This window comes from Protopterus annectens, chromosome 9.part0 (assembly GCF_019279795.1).
Source record: "Protopterus annectens isolate FY-2018-M chromosome 9.part0, PAN1.0, whole genome shotgun sequence".
Taxonomy (NCBI): Eukaryota; Metazoa; Chordata; order Ceratodontiformes; family Protopteridae; genus Protopterus; species Protopterus annectens.
Genome location: NC_056743.1, coordinates 997,404,279 through 997,422,773, shown reverse-complemented (window position 1 = coordinate 997,422,773; position 18,495 = coordinate 997,404,279).

Sequence of the window (18,495 nt, the reverse complement as noted above, 5' to 3'; positions counted from 1 at the left end):
TGACTACAAGTAGAGGAAGAGAAAACAGGCAAGAGGGGGCTGGAATTTACTGGAGAAAACTGTCAAAAGGAACCAAGGTATTGGGAGCAAATAACTAAAGAGGAAAGGGTAATAGAGTGGAATGAGGCCCAAAAGAAGTTCGGACTACAGTTTAGAGACTGCATTCCCTATCAGGAATTGATAAGAGAGTATGGGAATTCTAAGTGAAAGACCTGCTCTGGTAGAGTTTTTAGTTGAATCTAGAACAGAAGTAGCTGTTAAAAAGGATAATTATTAGGGTATATAACATATTATATGATAACTATAAGAATCAATCAGAGGAGGTTGGAAAAGAACAAGAGGAGAAACTGGAAAAGCAATTTACAAGGGAGCAATGGGAGAACATATGTATGGCTCTCAAATATGCAACAAAGCCCAGATGATTTATGCTTTTTTTCCTGGAAGTGTTTGCACAGGTATTTTAATACCCTAAATATAGTTTAAAGAATTTTTTTCTCAGGTAGATAGCAAATGGGGGTGTGATGCAGAAGAAATGGGAGTGTAATGAGTTTGCAGATTTTAAAAATTCACTGCAGAGTACTCTGCCAGAAATATTGGAGGAGTCAAATGGCTGTAACTAAGGAAATAGTTATTTTGATCCGTGATATGGATCTGAATCGCCTGGATATAGTAAAGCCTTGTTAAGTTTAATTCTGTTGGCTATCATAAAAAGCAATTATTAGAACATGGAAATCAAAATCAAAACCAACAGTATTTGAAGTACTGAGTATTGTAAAATAGATAAAAGAACTGGAACGGGGCTCTTTAGAAAAGGGAAGGATCAAATTACTTAGAAATAAATGTAATTTGTGGGAACAATAGATGTAGAATAATGCTCAGGAGCAGGAGTGTGGTTTAAGGTGAAGGCATGAAATGAGAGTTTATGTAATGTGTAATGTTGAACTGAAAGACAGTTGTCATAAAGAAAGAAAACATGTACCCTGGGATTCAATAACACCTACACTAAGTGTATACCGTTCTGAGTGAACAGACAACAGAAACATAACTCACACCTTCTTCCTTCTAATTGTAGTTTTCCTACTGACATTCTTACAGCTTTAAATACTGAGGGGGATTCATAAGGGTTACTACAAAGTACAGACTACATGTACACTTAGTGTAATCTTTCTGAGTGAATAGAAAGCACAAGAAATGTGGCAGGAATGTTCTTGAATACATATTGTGTGCAGTTAGTGTAGGCTTTATTGAATCTGGCCCATAATGTATAAAGTATGTAAGTGAAAAAAATGCAATATGATTTGTTTTCTTTTCTATTACTGTATGTGTGCTTATGTCTTAAATGATAATTTAATTAAGGTGTGTAAAAAAAAAAGAAAGTTATTATTAAAACTGATATCAAGTTCATGTCTATTTTATCGTATGTAGAAAATTCTGCCCCAGACCGATTAAGCAGTATCCTCGTGTTCATTGCCATAACTGGAAGTAGGATCTTTAGAAAAGGGTAGGAGCAAATTACTTAAAAATAAAAGTGAATTGTGGGAACAATACACACAGCATAACATTTCTGAGGAGGAATGAGGGTTAAAGGAAGGCAGTAATTGAATAAGCTATGTAATATTTGATTGACAATGACTGTTGTTCTTCTTTCGGCTTTTCCCAGTTAGGGGTTGCCATAGCAGAACTCCGGTCCGCTAATGACTGGCAGTAGATTTTTATGGTACCGAGGTGCCAGCCCGACGCCCAACCTTCAATGAAGGCATGCCCATTCACGCATGTCTTTCGAACGCCACTCGACCATGGGGGGGACATGCAGACTCCACAAAGAAGGCATTCCAGTCAAGAGTCGAATGGGAGAACCTCTTGCTGTGAGGCACCAACGTTACCGCTGCACCACCGCGGCTTTCATGATTGACAATGACTGTGTAGAAGATTATAAGTGATGTATAGGGTTTGCAACTGAAAATATATCAATATGGTTTGTTTTCATATATATAAATGTATGCTTGTCTATGTCACAAGTGATAATTCAATAAAGTTTTTATTTAATAAAAAAAAGTTGATCCGCGGTGGTGGTGCTGCAGTAGTGTTGTCGCCTCACAGTAAGACACTGTCCGGTTCAATTCTCAGCTAGAGTGTCTTCTGCGTGGAGACATGCGTGAATGGGCGTACCTTCATTGAAGGTTGTGCGTCAGGGCTGGCAACTCGGCACGTAACAATCAACTGCCAATCATTAGCGGACCAGAGTTCCGCTGTGGCGACCCCTAACTGGGAAAAGCCGAAAGACACAACAACAACAACATTTAATAAAACAAGTTCACAGCCATTTTCTTTAGAAGTTAATGGAGAATATTGTGAAGGGTTAAAATGAAATTGCATGTGTCCGAGAAGGTTAGTGTATCTATTTGCAACAGTACAAGTGGAAACATGGAAAAAGTACAGAATGATTCATTTTCATTTCCTGAGACAACATTCTGTCTAAATCGCATGATAAAAAGAAACTTATTCCATACTAACCTAGAAATGTAGATAAGAAGTTGCAGATCTATTTTTACTAAACTTGAAGTATTTCTATTAGATATTTAGTAATGGTCTGAGGAATAAACTGTATTATGAACTGTATTAGTTCATAAGTTCATGGGTCAGTACTAGGCTAACTGTCCTTGTGGGCAATTTTAAGCCTAGCCAGTTATCCCATTTGAGACTCAAACCCTGTAGCTTGTGTTTGTAAGACAAGCACCTTAACCATTAAGCCAAAAGTTCACATTTTTCTATTGGATGCTAGCAGTGGTATGATTGATAAAGTTTATTACTTTGTTAAAGTTTTCCTATAAAAGATCATGAACTCTTTTGTTTCGGGGGACACAATTGTCTGAGTACTGTCTCCCACATATGTGTGTTATTTCTTTTAATAAATTGTATTTTAATCTGCCAATGATTGAAGTTTATGTTATTATGATTAAACCTTAACAATATTAAGTATGATCCAAACAACTTTTCAGCACAGAATTAGAAGTAGCCTCACATTCAGAAAAGTCTTTCTAGTCCACAAGATGGGTTAAACTGTAGAGGGTCCCTATCAGTTGATTGTGTTTTCAGAAACTCGAACTCCATAGGATCGATACCATATGATCGAGTTTTTGAAAACTTGAAGCTTTTAAATGGATATTGCGGTACAGTGAGGATCGGGAAATTTACTCTTTTCCTCACGGTAGTGCGATCTCAGAGTTGGTATATATAAGGTAGATTTTTTTTTTTGATGTTCAAGTTTTCGGAAACTCAATCATATGGTCTCTTTGACATTTTTTTTCGATTTTCTGAAAAGTCGATCATCTGACATAGACCCAAACTGTAGAACCTTCCCATGGTCTGAAAAAGCAAGGTTGGTCAATATGACACCAAAGAAGAGTCATTGTATAAGAATGCTGTCTCTGTATGGGACATTTCCTGACTGCTTTTGATTCATGATCATCTAGTGTAAGTTTGTTCTTGAGCAAGTTCACATTTCTCCATCTGTATTCCAATCTCCTTTAAAGCTGTCTCTGATCACAAAACATAGTTATATTATCAGTCACAGTTCCCAGGTAACCATGGGCATTAACAAAATAAGGCAGGTTGATTAAGAATGCAGGAAAGAGCCTTATTATAGGCCAATTCCAAATGTTCATGATATTATACATTGTAATCTACAGCAGGTGTTTCAGCAAGGATGTCAAGTAATATTTATAATTATACAGTGACGGCTCATTTGTATTCAAAAACGATCACACTGATTGGACAGCCCAATCAGTGGGCCTGTTGTAAATTCAGCATATACCAACAGAATAAAGTATGGCCACTGAAGTATTATTGAATAACTGGACTTTTTATTGGACTATGGTGACAAGTCTTGCCACCTATCTGGATATTTTTTCTGGGCTATCAGAAAATCAGAATGATTGACAAGTAATCCAGAAAACACTATACACACTCAGGTATTCTGTTTAACAAAATGAACAGAATACCAATCTTTGTTAAAATTGAAACTGTACTGTTTTCTTTTAAAGAAAAGCATCACTAATGTGATGCCATCAGGGAAAAATAAGCCATTCTGCCTCCCCTGACATGAAAAGTATGTCACAATATGGCTGTAGATGTGGGTGGAGAGGGGATACGTGGAGTTAGGAGTGATGCCAGGGGTGTGGCCTCTGTCTGGTTTCATATGAAGCAAAAAGTGGTAAACCTAATGCTGAGGGACAGAGCAAAATAGAAGAAAATCGAGGTGCATTCTCAAAAATAAACAGAAACATACTGATTTTCTTTCTTTTTCTGTACTGTCCCTTGTAAAATCTTGACAGCAAAAAAAAGCAACAGAGATTCTCTTTTCTCCATTGCTTCTCCTGCACTGCACTGATGTACTGTGCATGCGTGGGGATGCAAGTCCCATACGTATGTTCAGTACATCAGTAAAGAAGGAAAAATGAGGAGGAATGCTTCAGCTCCCTTAAACAAACACATTGTTTAAGAAAAGTAAACAATTAGTTTCTTAAATAATGTATAATAGCAATTATCCACTCCTGGGTGTGGGTATATCAGGATTTACCCACATCTAGTTGTGGATTACTTCTTAAATATTACCTGTATCTCTATATTAGACCAGCTCAAGGTTAGTGACCTAACTGGCAGGGAAGCTCAAGCTTGAAATGAATCAGCTGGCTAACTGATTAGGAAAATTGTCTCCATCTCAAAGTTTGAAATTAGTTCATCATACTACTCTATGAGCCTATTACTTTATTAGTCTATGCTGCAACATCAAATCCAAAAAGAGGCCCTTTTATTGGTAGACATGAAAATAACTTCAAAAACTCTAAATCCCACCAAAACCTGGACAGACTCTGAAATGAATGAAACAGATTTGGTGGTGATCCAAATGTTGAAGTCATCCAAAACTGAATGACTGCAGCTAAGCATTTCATAAATATCAAGGGAGTAGTGGATAGCCCAAGGGGCAAGGCAGTGCACTGGAAGAACTGCATCCCTCCTATGCACCTTAGAATCTTACATGTAAACTGGTGTATGAAGGGAGGCATCTTTCATGTCTAATGTGACCATGATGGCTTCTTGCAAAAGTAGAGAGAAGAGAAACTGTAGTGTTAACATCTTTAACTTTTTCACTAAGAAACCTGAATAACTTGGACAGGTCCAGAATGGTTCTCCAAGCCTGTGTTTCCTCCAGGAAGAGTCCTAAATAGAACCACTGTGAACCTTTCTACTGCCACTGATGACGGGCACCATTTCTTCTGCCCGTGCTGTACAGCCTGTTTCAGCCCTACCTCCATTTCACTGTGCTTTTTCAAAGGTCTCATGGTTACATTGCTCTGTCTGGGATTACCTCCTAGAAGGCCACTACTTGATAAGAACATTTCTGCTATATTTAGGAAATGGAGGGTGAAACACCTGTTGTATTGTTGCAAGATGTTCAATATTTCTACTAATTGTTTACATGTTCCTTGAGCTACAGTACAAAAGGTCCTTGTCTGAAGGAACATTAAGGGGCTGTCCTTTTATATCATCTAGGTCAAGCTGCTAAGCCATGCACGCCTTCTAATCATTGTACCAATGGCAGTTGCTCTAGTGAAAGCATCTCTAGAGTAAGTAATATCTGCACTTTACTACATACTGACTGAACTTGACAGTAGTCCACAAAGTCTGAGATGTTTGCTTCAGGGCTCTCTCTTCCATTAAATCCTCTATGCATTGGATTCAGCTCACCATGACTACCCTCTGTCTGGGACTTCCTGTTACCAAGACTGCTCAATTGTGGCTTGTACAGAACTCTGCAGCAATGCTACTTTTTGGTAGCTGGCATTGTCAAGATATCAGTTCTCTGCAACACAGCCTATGAATGAGATGTTGCAAAGGCTCTGAATGGGACTTTGCAGTGTTCACAGATATCCCCAAGGACAGACAAAGCTGATGTAGTCCCTTGCATGTGTCATTGAATCTTCTGTAGTAGAGATGAGGAGCCAGTCATCTAGGTATGATGGGATTCTGCCTCCCAGCAGTATTGGGTGAGCTGCTATAGGTGCCATGCAGTTAGTGAACATCTGGGTGGTTGTAGTGAGACTACACAACACAACCCTGAACCGATAAAGGCAGACTCCTATTCAGAAGTACAGGAATCTCTTGGAAGTTTTAACTATTTTTGTATGCAAGTAGGAGTCCTGCAGATATGCACATCCAGTCTTCCTCATGTAGGCAAGGAAGGAATGAATGACTACACCATGACCATTCAGAACCTGGTTTTCTTTATGTATCACTTTAGGTCACTGAGATCCAAAATAGGTCTGAGGTCCATTGTTTTCTTAGGGACTGAAAATAATCTGGAATAAACTCTGGACTCTTGTCTGACTTGGTGGGATTTCTTGGATGGCTCAGTTTTCTAGTAGCTTATTTATCTCAGACTTGGCTGCCTCCTTTTTACAGTGTAGAATGTCTAGTTGGGTGGAGAAATCAGCTGAGGAACAGTTACAAAAAGGACATTGCATACCCTCTGGATATGATATCTTTGACCCATCTCTCTGGTATGATGGTTAATCATACTTCTATACAAAGCAAGCAGAAACTTTGCAGTGTGGAGGATGTGAAGTTCACTCCTTGAAATATGTTATGTGCCTAGTTCACTAATAAAAATCAAACTTTAAAATATGCACTACAAAATAATAAAATAGTGGGGAGTCCACAGTTGAGTTAAAAATGGAACATCCTTTATTGAAACACACAAACAAGTGATCCTAGTTGAGTATAATGAAAAGCATTAAAGACATTCATTATTTACATATAATCAGGCTATTTGGAGCAAGGGAGTGGTTACAGAGGGTGGGTCTGTTAAGAGCAATAAAAGCATAATACTCAATCCTTTAAACAAATCCCCCTTCCCCTTAACACCATAGCAAAAACTGAGACTGTGCTACCTTAGACTGTGGTGGTATCCTACTGGCCTAGAAAACAACTTGGATTTCCATCTGGAACTTATCAGTTTTTTTGAGAAAGTGAGCTGTGACCTTCTTGAAATGATGGTTCAGCATAATGCTAAGTTAATGACTCAGTTGAACAGGGATTTGTCTGAGCTGGACAAATCTATCAAAGGGCACAGTGACTATGATCGATTAAAATATGAACAGGCTCACATTTTTGCAAGTTTTGAACAGTAGTTTCAACAGCTGGGGATGAATAAAATAAAAAAAATTATAAAGGGACAGTAATGAATATGTGAAGGGGAAAGCCTACCCTACCCTTCCTTTGTCTCAGGTATGGGGTAAGGGAAGGTTTATTAACAATAAAGACCAGGCTCATTCCTTTAATAATAAGGAAGTTAATGCTGCTGTTCGAACTTTAGCTGTTAATTATAATCAGCAAAATAACTTTAATAAGAATAACACTTTTGAACTAAGATGTTCCAAAAGGATAAAAGGGAAATGGGCCAACCATCAACAATCTAGCCAATCCAGTTCTCAGGATTTTCACCCGCCTCCAGGCAGGAACCAATGGGGCTCGGTAAATGTGGGTGAGCCCTCTTGCAATTTCCTCCTGCGAGAGCACAACTGACAAGGGAGGACCTAGGGATTTGTTCTTCAGTGGATATGGTGGCTACAGAATTAATGGAACATTTTCCCCTGGTTTTAACCACTGTTTCACTCTTGTTTAATCTTCAACCAGAGAATGACTCTACAGTTGAGGATGTTATTTTGAATTCCCCACTGGAAAATGTTATTTTGCCAACCTTTCAGCCTACAGAGGGGTCCGAATTGACGATTGTTTCTAATGCACTTCGTGATTTTCAGATATATAATTTTTGTGATACACTTTTGGACACTACTATGGCTAATTTGCTGTCCAAACGTAGGACTTTTGTGCCTAGTAAAAGGGAAAATTTATTGAATACCTTAAATCTTTCATTAATGTTTGATAATACTTCTGTTCAAGGGGAAATGTGTAGGGTTTCAAGCGCCTATAACCATCTTTTGCATCCTTTATTATTACTTTTTGAAAAAATGTGTGAATTAGATCTGAGAAGTAGGGCTTCTTTAAAAAAATGTTGGTAAAGTTAATCACTTACATGAACAAGAGTGTTTATTACTTAATTTTTTGAATGAACAAAAAATATGGATTATGAAGACGGATAAGGAAGGTGGGCTTGTGGTGATGGATTTGTTTGACTATAGGAATAGGATGCTGCATTTATTGGATAACACAGCTTATGATAAAGTTTCTAGGAATTAATTAAATGTTGCTTATAAAAAGATCTATGGGCAGATTAGGGATAAGCTTATAGAGCAACGTATTTCTATACAAACATTTAATTACCTAAACATGACTTCCCCAGTACGACCTTGTTTATTTGGAGTTCTGAAATTACACAAAGATATTCAGAACCCCTTGATGCGGGCAGTTATTGATGGAAGGAATTCCATAACAGCCGCTTGTGCTAAGTTCCTAGATTTCACATTGAAGACGTTTGTGAATTCTGAGCAATAAATATGTAAGGACTCTTGGAGTTTTTTGACAGCTATTAATGATTTGTTTTTTGACCCCTCATGTAATTTTGCTACCATATATATAAAATATCTCTATACTGTGATACCACAAACTGAAGGTACCCAATAGATTTTGGAATTCTTGTCCAGAAAGGGGGTGCTGCAGGATGAGATTAACTCATATGAGGAGTTGTTTGAAATTGTGCTTAGTAACAACTATTTTTGTTTTGAAGGGGACTTGTATTTGCAGAAGTGTGGGGTGGCAATGGGGTCCTCTTGCGGAGCAATATTTGCCAATATTTTTATGGCAGCTTGGGAACACAAGTTTGTACTTAACAGTGTTTTTTCAGCTAATATTACACTGTATTTATGTTATTTGGATGATTTATTTGTCCTATGGAAAGGGGTGAGGCTTGTTTCAACAGCTTTATGGAATATATAAACGGGACTACCAAATATCTGAAATTCACTAAAGAGTTTACCATAAGGGGGATTTCCTTTTTGGAGGTAAACTTAGAGAAAGATGTTGCTAATGGGAAAGATATATAATTTTTTTTGGAAGAATACCTATTCCAACAGTTTTTTACATTATTCAAGTGCCCACCCCATCCATCAGAAAAGGTCAGTTGTTAAGGGGCAGCTCATAAGAGCTGCAAGAATGGTTTCTTTGGATAAGCACTTTAAGACTGAATGTTATTTACTGTATTCTATGTTTAAAAGGAGGGGATACCCCACTGATTTGTTGGATAATTTGAGAAATGAGATTGAATTAAAAAGAACAAGAGGGTATTTCCATCTTATTGTGGGGGGTTCGGTGACAACTGGTGACACTCAAGTTGGAATTAATTTAACTGATGTAGTGGTAACAGACCCAATTTCCCATGCATTAAATACCATACAGTTCATCACCCAATTTAGTACGGATTATGTAACTATCCGTGGTACCTTGCTTAAGAATTGGCCTATTTTGATGGAGGAAGAACATATAAGGAAAAGGCTAGGAACATTCCTGGTTATGGTATCTAGGAAAAGTATTAGTTTTAAGTTTTTATTGGAGAATTTGAATAGGATTCTACATTATAGAGATCTGAGAAGTATGGCTTTTTTAAAAAATGTTGGTAAAGTTAATAACTTAAATGAACAAGAATGTTTATTATTTAATTTTTTGAATGAACAAAGAATATGGATTATGAAGCCTGATAAGGGAGGTGGGCTTGTGGTGATGGATTTGTTTGACTATAGGAATAGGATGCTGCATTTATTGGATAACGCAGCTTATGATAAAGTTTCTAGGAATGAATTAAATGTTGCTTATAAAAAGATCTATGGGCAGATTAGGGATATGCTTATAGAGCAAAGTATTTCTATACAAGCATTTAATTACTTAAACATGACTTCCCCAGTTATACCTTTTTTATTTGGAGTTCTGAAATTACACAAGGATATTTCAGAACCCCCTGATGCGGGCAGTTATTAATGGAAGGAATTCCATAACAGCCGCTTGTGCTAAGTTCCTAGATTTCAAATTGAAGAAGTTTGTGAATTCTGAGCAACAAATATGTAAAGACTCTTGGAGTTTTTTGGCAGCTATTAATGATTTGGTTTTTGACCCCTCATGTAATTTTGCTACCATAGATGTAAAATATCTCTATACTGTGATACCACAAACTGAAGGTACCCAATGGATTTTGGAATTCTTGTCCAGAAAGGGGGTGCTGCAGGATGAGATTAACTCATATGAGGAGTTGTTTGAAATTGTGCTTAGTAACAACTACTTTTGTTTTGAAGGGGACTTGTATTTGCAGAAGTGTGGGATGGCAATGGGGTCCTCTTGAGGAGCAATATTTGCCAATCTTTTTATGGCAGCTTGGGAACACAAGTTTGTACTTAACAGTGTTTTTTCAGCTAATATTGCACTTTATTTACATTATTTGGATGATTTATTTGTCCTATGGAAAGGGGATGAGGCTTGTTTCAACAGCTTTATGGAATATATAAACGGGACTACCAAATATCTGAAATTCACTAAAGAGTTTACCATGAGGGGGATTTCCTTTTTGGAGGTAAATTTAGAGAAATATGTTGCTAATGGGAAATGTATATATAATTTTTTTTGGAAGAATACCTATTCCAACAGCTTTTTACATTATTCAAGTGCCCACCCCATCCATCAGAAAAGGTCAGTTGTTAAGGGGCAGCTCGTAAGAGCTGCAAGAATGGTTACTTTGGATGAGCACTTTAAGACTGAATGTTATTTACTGTATTCTATGTTTAAAAGGAGGGGATACCCCACTGATTTGTTGGATAATTTGAGAAATGACATTGAATAAAAAAGAACAAGAGGGTATTTCCATCTTATTCTGGGGGGTTCGGTGACAACTGGTGACACTCAAGTTGGAATGAATTTAACTGATGTAGTGGTACCAAACCCAATTTCCCATGCATTAAATACTGTACAGTTCATCACCCAATTTAGTACGGATTATGTAGCTATCCGTGGTACCTTGCTTAAGAATTGGCCTATTTTGATGGAGGAAGGACATATAAGGGAAAGGCTAGGAACATTCCCGGTTATGGTATCTAGGAAAAGTATTAGTTTTAAGTTTTTACTGGAGAATATGAATAGGATTCTACATGTATGGGCAGATGTGGTAGGTGTCCATATTACTTGAAAATCGACATTGGTAAAGGTTTTTGGATTGATGGGGATGAATATAGGATCAAAAATAAATTTGATTGTAATAGCAAGGGAGTAGTTTACTTGGCTACCTGTCAGTTATGTATGGCATTTTACATGTGCAAAATGGACCGAAGACTAAGGGAAAGAATCTATGAACATGAATATGCCATTAAAAAGGGACAAGAATCTAATGCCCTTGCAAAACATGTTAGACAAAACAAGGGCCACAGTTTTAAATACATGACAATGGACAGAATTATTTTAGGACCTAGAGGGTGGCCTCCGGAATTATTCTTGGAGAAAAAAAGAACTTTTATGGCGGTTGAGGCTTAATGCCTTTAAATGGCCAGGTCTTAATGACATGTGCTCTACTTCTTGTTTACTCAAGATTAGAGCTTTAGATAGATAGGTTACAGTGAATTTTGTATTTTATATACAATTTTTATAACTATATGAAAATGGTTTTGCAAGTTTTTATTGTGGATGTGTTTTAGGTTAGAAGAGGAATATTTTTAAAGTAACAATTTTAGTTACATTTAAAATTAAGGTTTGTTACTTTAAGCTTAGGGGAGATATAATTGTTTAATTGGTTCAATGAAAGTTTGTTGATTGATTGATGTATTTAAACTGTGCCTGTATTTGGTATGGTTATCTGAAGAAGTTCATTTTCTTGGATGAAAGCACTAATAAAGTCGATTTTCCAGAACATTTGCCTGGTTTACCTACAGCTATACTGCAATTATTTTTATCTACCTTAGAACTGAAACCAAAAAGCTAGAGACAAATTAAAATATATAATATAAGAACAGCTTATTAAGGCTAACCTACTAATCCAAACTTTATTAATTAAGAAACCAGCTCACTAACAAAGTGACTAATTAACAAACAAATAGATCTACCACTAGACATTTATTAGAATAAATATTAGTAAATTATAAACTGAAACACTTCTTTAACAAAGATCGCTTTCGTACCAAATAAATACTTCATCAGGTTTATATGTCAAAAAAACATCTAATATTAATGAACATGTGTATATATCTACAAGTGAACACCTAAGCAAGATGAAAATCATAGCTATAATTGCTAAGGTGGAAATACAGTTAAAATGTTTAAAAATAAAGCATTAAGGCCCTGGGGATCTATTAAAGTGTGGCATCTAACTAAGAAAATACTTAGTTTAAATGAGTAAAAGTATCAGAAAACAGCACCAATGTCAGTTATTTTCATTGTAAAATATTTACAATGTTTGACATTTGTTTATGACAATATTAGCATGTATAATATTAATGTGTAAGGTCAGCATTAATCAGTGCCATATCAATCTTTTAATAGTCTTTTAAACAGTGGGGGCAGTTTCTCGAGTTCTAGTATGCTTTTTATGGAGCAATAATAATTAAGTCCCGGTTTTCTAAAAGAGTTCAGTTTTAGCTGCCACAGTAGTCCATGTTTTTCTAAAAAGATTAGGGATGTCTCCTTCCAGTTCCAAAAGCTCCACACGATCAATAATTTGAAATTTAAAGCCAGTGTGTCTTTTGTGAAGCTGCAGGTGCCAAACCAGTGCATTATTCTTGCACTTAGCTCTAATTTCGGAAAGATGGCCAGAAATCCTTCTTTTAAGCCTGTTGAGCATTTTCCCCACATAAAATGCTTCACAGTCATTGCAGCTTGCCCTGTAAACCACCTGCATTGAGTTACAGTCACCTCCTGCATTAGTTTTAATCAGTTTCTTTATTAATGATGCTGTGATAGTCAACAGTAAAAATCAAGCTACACCTGTCTTTAGATTTGTTGCCCATAGATTTCTTTAAAACCCTCCTATAAGGACTGTTAAGTGCTGGTGAATTTGTACTTTTTAGTTTAATTATAGGTTCCAGAATGCTTCTTAACATATTGCTTTTGTATTCCCTCAGCAAAAAATAATTTTCAAGATCATACTTCTAGATGCAGACCTGAGCTAGGCTTACCATCCCATATTAATTATTGTCCCAGCTGCCCATGCCTCTCTACCAGCTGCATTTTGAATCAGCTGTATGAAGCATGAAGTAATATGCTGCATAGCTGCCATCTGTACCTCTATCTGTCAAAGCAGTTCGCTGTGAGGCAATTTTTTTAACAACTGAGTGGTTTACTCTGCCAGCTGTCATTAAAAATGGGTCATATTCATGAGGTAGTTATGTTCCTACTAGTGAACACATCATGTGGTCTGTTACTGTAGAATTCCTGTCTGGAACATGCATTGCTAGACTCTTGTCAGAAGGCTCCCTTTTGGCAGCTGCCACTACAGAAATTGAATAAACAAGAAGAACTTAATTTAAAGAAGTATATGATTGAACGGTGGGAGGATCTATTCTGGTTTCCTTGGGGGTGGGCTCATCCACATCATTTTTTTGCCAAGGCCTTTCTACAACCAAGTCTATCATACAATCAGCTTGTGTGACCACCCAAGATATAGGCAGGGTACTCTGAAAGGTCTCTTGGAGGATCAGTTCATCAGTAGTGGTGGAGAGATGGAGGCCAATGGCCCAGGATCCCCTCTGCCTCATCAAATCCATAATCTCCCTAAATTTGGTGTCTTCTAGAGGGGATTGTGTGGAACCCTCCCCTTCACTGAAATGTTATATATAATGTGGAGGACTCTGATGGAGAGTTAAAGTACTTCCTATTGCACCTTCTCTTCCTTGGAATGCTTGGAGTGGATTTGTTCAAATATTCTGAGGGAGAGTATTCCCCTGAAGGGTGGGATCTATGATGGCCTTTCAAGCTGACTAGTGCCTGGCTGTCCTTTTCAAAAACTAGAAACAATCAGTGCCAAGGCAGTCAGAGCCATGACCAACACTGACTCTGAAACAGTGCTGAGACCCTGACCCTGACACCCAATGCCAAAGGTGTGACTGGTGCGCAAGATGTTTTTTGCACCAAAGGATCAAAGTCTGATAACATTCACACTGACAATGGCCCCAAGGAAATCAGAACCAACCACAGAGACTAGCCACTGACCACGATCCCATGGTGAGTAGTGGTCTTTGACACCAAAGGGGTCAGTTCTGAGGCTACTGGCACCAAGGGGCTCAGTGGCCATGGAAGCAAGCCATCATGGAGGGCTAGTGCCAAAAAAGGGCACAGGAAACGAGCATAAGATGTGGAGGGTAAAGGTCCTTCTCTAGCCACTCTAGATATCAAGAGGAAAAACAGAACACTTAGCTCAATTTGTACCTTAACTAAAGTCCTCATCATCTGGTTCTGATCCATATGAGGAGTCCAAAAAGACATTGTCAACCTCATAGAAAGGGTAAAAAAGTGACAAGAATCCAAATATCTAGATAACTCTTGCCATCATGAGAAGCTGCTCACTTTCCTACAACAGAATGAGATGTTTTAGACATTTTGGCTATAGATAGTCATGATAAGTTTAATGGGTGAGGCTTCTCTTCTGGGAACTTTGGTTGAAAATGCCTTGTCAAATTCCCTGATTTTCATTTCTTCCAACTTTCTTTTTTTCCCACATTTTTTTCCTTCTCTCTATCTTGCCTCTTATCCTCTAATATCAACACATTCTTGTGCTTCTGCAGGGTCCTCGAGTGAATGTTTTTGCAGATCTTACAATCTATTTTGAGGTACTGTACCCCCAAGCATACTACACATTAATCGTAAGTGTCCTGAGTGGGATCTTGTGGCTGCATTTGAAGCACTTTTTAAAGCCAGAGGCTTTATCCTATTATATGTGATCTTGAAGAACACTCTATAAGAACTGTGAGTAAGAGTTACCACTAAACAAAAAAAAAAACTAATAGTCAACAATAACTCAACAATTCTGTCAAAAAGAGAACAGCAGCAGTATGAAGAAAACACTACAAGCTAAGCTGCTAAATCCTAGCTAGCTGTCAAGAAAAAAGGGACAATGAAGTATATCTTGTGAGATCTAACTTGGAGCAGGAAGGTAACTACATTTTGACAAGAAATTTTCATAATAATACATTATGAATTAAATTTTCTGAAAAAGAGATAACCAATATATAGGCAGGGTAGTCTAAAACCCAAAACAGAAGGTATAACTGGTGTCCAGGATGGCTTTTGCACCAAAGAAAGCAGAAACTAAACCGGTTAGTTAAAACTAACCTATTTATCCTGAACTACTTCAAAAAACAGATAGCATAGAAGAAAAATTAGTTTGATTAGTCTCACAGTGAGAGATCTGCATCCATAGCTGATAAGGAGCAAAGAAGATCTGGAAGACAGAGTGAAACAAAGAACATTGTGGGAATTAGGGAAGGAGTTTGAGCTTTGGGAAAAGTAATGCTGGAATCAATACTGCCTTCGGTGACCAGCCTTTTGGTTTCCAGTGTACATACTGGACCATGTAAGGTATTTAGATTTTCCTTGACTCTGTAAAATCTTTTGGGTTTCCTGGCAATGGCTATGAACTGGTTTCACTAAGGCATTATCAACGGTATTCTTTAATACCTTGCAGGCTTACAAGATGGAACGGATATCTGTTGACTTTGGTTCCTCAATGCCAGTGGTTTTAGGTATCCTTTTTGGATCTCTGATAATTCCAAAGGCCCCAGTTTAAAATGTTCTCACATTAAATAGAAGGTCTCTACAAAAAAGACATTATCAGGGACAGTAGGTAAGAATTACTCTTCCTCACCTGTCATGCATAGAGAAAAATGGTTGCCTGGATGTTTGGAATGAACAAATATGGAGAAAGTTGCCTTTTCCTTTTGGCATGAGGAATTAATCCTAAAACTAAAAGCTTTTCTGGGAGGGAGTGTCATAATGTGTCCTCTGCTGTACTGCTACATATTCCTTGATAAACTGCCTATAATTAAAATCGAATGAAAGTTGAGAGGCCAAAGTAGGCATCGGGGGACCTGGCATCTCTGGCACAGTTATCTGTCTCACAGAGTATAAGGTTGAAGGCTAAGCATTCTTGGTATTTTTAACAGGAATAATTTAAGTATGCGTGTATGCATGCTTACTGGAGTAGAGCACTGATCAATGCTAACCAAGAAAACATCAGTTTGGGACAACAATGTGATATAAAAGAAATTTAGCAAGACAGAGTGTATAAATATTTTGGAATTGATGAAGGATTAACAATAAAACATGAACAAATGCAAATAAAACTTAGTAATGAATACTTTAGAAGACTTAAATTAATCCTAAAAACAGCACTAATATATAGGAACAAAATCCAAGTTATAAACCACTTTGCTCTTCCTGTCCTAACGTACAGTTTTGGAGTGACTAACTGGCCCCAAAACATGTTGGACAGATTACACAGGAAAACAAGAAGGATTATTCATGCTCACCAAATGATTTATAAAAATCAGTGCATACCAAGATTATATATTCCCAGTTCTGAAGGAGGGATGCTGACTTCACAAGACCCAAATGTAGTGAAAGTTTTGAAGCATGAGGAGAATAAATCTAAGATGACTTCTCTGCTTGTCTAGCAGAAGCATATCGGCATCAAGCAGGAATGAAAATCAAACCAGAAGTAAATAAAAATCAGGCAGCAACTAAATGTGCCAAAAAACAAAAACAAAAGAAAGGATATAAGGTGAAGGACAAGATAAGGAAGCAAGAAATGTGGAAAATGCATAAATGTAGTTGCAAGTACAGAAAACTTCTGGAAGAACCTCATACTGATCAGGAATGAATGCAGGAATGGTTAAGGAGAGGCGAATTCAAACCAAGAGATGAAAGGTTAATATTGGTGGCACAAGATAGTGGGCACATACATGTTGGTTTACAAAGTCCATTGAACACATGGGAGAAGCAGACAAATGTAGGTTGTGTAAAACAGAACTGGATACAGCTGCACACCTCATTGCTGGTTGTGATATACTAACGGCAGACAGACTGTATACTGAAAGGCATAATAATGTAGCAAGCCAGTTGCACTGGGGATTGTGTAAACATTATGGCATTGAAGTGGCTGAAAAACACTGGAAACATAAGCCACAAAGCATTACAGAAAATGATGACGTATACATCATATGGGATCATCCAGTACCAACAACTCAAAAGATAGATGCTAGAAAACTGGAAATAGTGGTCCATGAAAAGAAGACAAAAGTAGCATTGATCATTGAAATTGCCACACCCATTGACTACACGTTTATATCACGTTATCAAACGATGAAAATAGCGAATGCTATTTCATCGGCCCCAAAACATGTAAACATGAAAATATCGAACATTCAGAAGAGCAAATTTTTAACCCATGGAAAAAATTTGCTGCTCCGAAACACATACACACAACACAAGCACATCAAACAAACAGCAACCACACACATACACTTAAATGCCTACATCTAACGCTACACTAAACTAATCAAACAGTATTATCTACCCACTTACCTTAACCCAAACCCTAACCCTAAGGTCTGTCACTATCGCACACTACCTAACCCGTGCCCTAACCCTAACTCACTTAAACCTCCCCTAACCCTAAAGTCTGTCACTATCGCACACACACCTAACCCGCTCCCTAACCCTAACTCACTTAACCCGCCCCTAACCCTAACGTACAAACAATCGCACACTTACCTGAACCCAACCAGTAACTTTCCACCAAAGCGCTAAGAATAGCGAAGCCACAGAAATGGCCAACTGAATTCTTTCCCGAGGAAAGAATTTGCTATTCTGCAGATTTGCTATTCTTAGCGTTCGCTGAATAGTGTTCGATGTCAGAACATTTGAAGTTTTAATACTTTGATGTTCTGATATAGACCCTTGATTACAGTGTCTTGCATACAGACAGACGCAAAGTCATAAAATAGCAGGATTTGCAGGCAGAAATGAGAGCAGTGTGGAAGAAAGATACCCAGACAGTTCCAACAGTAGTAGGAGCAACTGGTCTTATAAAAAATAATCTACAGTCGTATTTAGGTATGTTACCAGCACATGTAACTCCATACAAATTGCAGAAGGAGTCATTACTGGGCACATTGCGGGTACTGCGAAGAGCACTTCTGGCTGATATCAAAGATTGAAACAATACTAATTTCATGAACTTTAATTGTACTTTGACTTAGGAATGGGGTCCACTCCCGTCATGGTATTAGAAACCCAAAAGATTTGGAGAAATTAAAAAAAAGCTGGAGTAGATCATAGATCAAAGCTAACCAATTTCAGGCCTAGCTTGGGTAGCAGAGTACAACAGATATAGGCATGGTACATGCAAACAAAAGAGATATAACATAAAAAATAATACATATGATATAGATGTAGGCATAGTATATGCAAACAAATGAAACATGACATGTTAGATATTAATGCATAAGAGTCACA